A 2,432-nucleotide genomic window follows, 5' to 3' on the forward strand; every position below is an offset into this window, starting at 1 on the left:
GCTGTCGCTTCAGACGACACCACATCTAGTATTGGGCAGATCAGAGAATCATTTACAATCACACCAGATCAACTAGCACAGATACTACAGGAATCGTTAGCTAAACAACACGAGGAAATTAGAGCTGAAATCAAAACCGAGATGGAGTTGACAATGCAGCAGATGCGAGATTTGCAGGCTCAACAACACCAACCGGAATCAAGCCAGAAGGCGGAATCCAGTAAGCGTAATGCTATACATGTACGTATAACTGAGGTCAAAAATGAGGAAGATGAGACCATCTTTGCTGATCATCCTCTGGATAAAGACAATTCCGGAAGCGGTCCGACCAAATCATCCACCCAACCTCCTCAAATTTACTTAAAGAAGAGTGAGGAAGAAGACAAGAAGATGCAAGATCTTGAGAGCAAAGTCAATGCTCTGATGACGGCCCAAGAAGTAAAGAAAACGGGCATTCCATACCCGTACCCAAGGGAGTGGGATCTGATTCCTTATCCCCAAAATTTAATTTGATTAACTTTACTCCTTTTGATGGCAGGGGTTCACCCACTCAACACTTGATCTATTTCAAGTCGCATCTCGGCGCAATATCCGGAAACGAAGCCTTGATGGTCCGGTCATTCGTAGGAACCCTTCGTGGGACTGTCTTCGATTGGTACCGACGTCTAAAACCTAGGAGTATCACTAGCTAGGAAGATATGGAAGGATTGTTCCTCACCAATTTCTTCGACGACGACACTGAAGTCTCTATTGGCACTCTATTGGATGAGAAACAGAAAAATGGGGAGTCAGTTGATGTCTTCGTCAAACGGTTCCGAAACAAAGCGGTAAACTGCCGAGATCCACTCACAGAAGAGTTCATCCTACAGACATGTCACAATAACTTGTCATTAGATGTATTAGAAGTAATGGGGGTTGTGCCCTCTAAAACTTGGAAAGAATTGAAGGTGAGAGGTGAGCAAGCTGAACGCTTTCTCAAGAGGAAGAATTTGGAGAGGGGTCAGCCACCAGCTAATACTCAAAAACAGAACTTTAATCCTCGAGGCAGAGGAAGAGGGTCCGGGGCTGCTGTTGATGCACATCAAACATCACAATAGCCACAACAACAACCACAGCAGTCATCCTTCCAATTAGCACCGAATCAGAATCAACAGCCTCCGAGGCAACCTAAGACTTCAGAACCCAGATTCCCTAAAGAGTATTCTTTCAAGGATGATGAAGTACCAGTTATCTTCAAATATCTATTAGATAACAATAAGATCAAGCTTCCACCGGTCACAAACCAAGAAGAAGCGAAGAAAACTAATGATCCGAAGTATTGTGCATATCATAGAAGGGTCCATCATCCCACTAAGGCGTGTTATATTTTAAAAGACAAAATACAAATCTTAATCGATGTTGGTATCGTGACACCGAAACCAAAGGAGAAGAAGGTAGGTGCAAATGCAGTGTCTATTATCTTCGGATCGGTTCCTTTATCTTGGTTTCAAGCCGAACCAGTATCAAAGGTCAAGATGCAGACCATCAACGATGACCCTCATTGACAGCACCAAAAAGGGCTTGTATCTCACACAACCCCCAACCGCAAAATCCTTTGGGTTCATCCGGATTTGCTTGAAGATGAACAGTGGAAGACATCCACATCAAAGAAGAAATTAAACGGCAAGGGAAAAGAGAAATCCTATTATGGAGCCTCGGCAATTCCTGAGAAGAACGACGAAGAAATTTCAGCTTTACCGCTTTCTGAAGAAGAGCAAGAATCTTTGGCTACAAGAGGTGAGAATGAATATCATTATAAATATCCTGAAACCTCTAACCCAAATGCTAAAACTCTTACGAAGCTGGGGGTAGTTGCAACTCCTCCTGTAGCTGCTGGGAAGCCGTAACAACCGGCTAAACAAAAAGAAAAGGAACCCCAACATAAAGAGGTTCAAGTTCTGAAGCAGTCTTGTTTCAATCGACCGATTGGACGAGATAAACCGAAAAGCTCGAATACCCCATACCGTTTCGACGTCATGGCTCAGTTGGTTAATATCCCAGCAAGGATCATATTGTATGAATTACTGCGTCTTTCAAAGGATACCAGGGAAGCTTTGCAGGAAGCCTTAGCTGATTCTGAGGTATTTCTTACCCAGATTAAGCCGATCTCTGATGAGCCAGAGTCGTCAATTCAACACTGCAACTTAGCCGCCAACAACATTCCAGAACCAGGCTCGAACTCCATCGATAAGGCCTCCACAAGTCATTAGCTAGTTATTGGGATTCCCGACATATAGCTGGTCGTATCCGAATTGTCACGCAAATCGGCAAGGAAAGTAAGGCTCGATTTTGCATATGTTTCTTGACCGGAAAACATTGTAGCCTGGTCGAATGTTCATGAGCCAGTGAAAACTGCCCATGTTGAGAGAAGTCCTATTGGTCCTAGGCATTTC

Source organism: Asparagus officinalis, chromosome 8 (assembly GCF_001876935.1).
Source record: "Asparagus officinalis chromosome 8, Aspof.V1, whole genome shotgun sequence".
Taxonomy (NCBI): Eukaryota; Viridiplantae; Streptophyta; class Magnoliopsida; order Asparagales; family Asparagaceae; genus Asparagus; species Asparagus officinalis.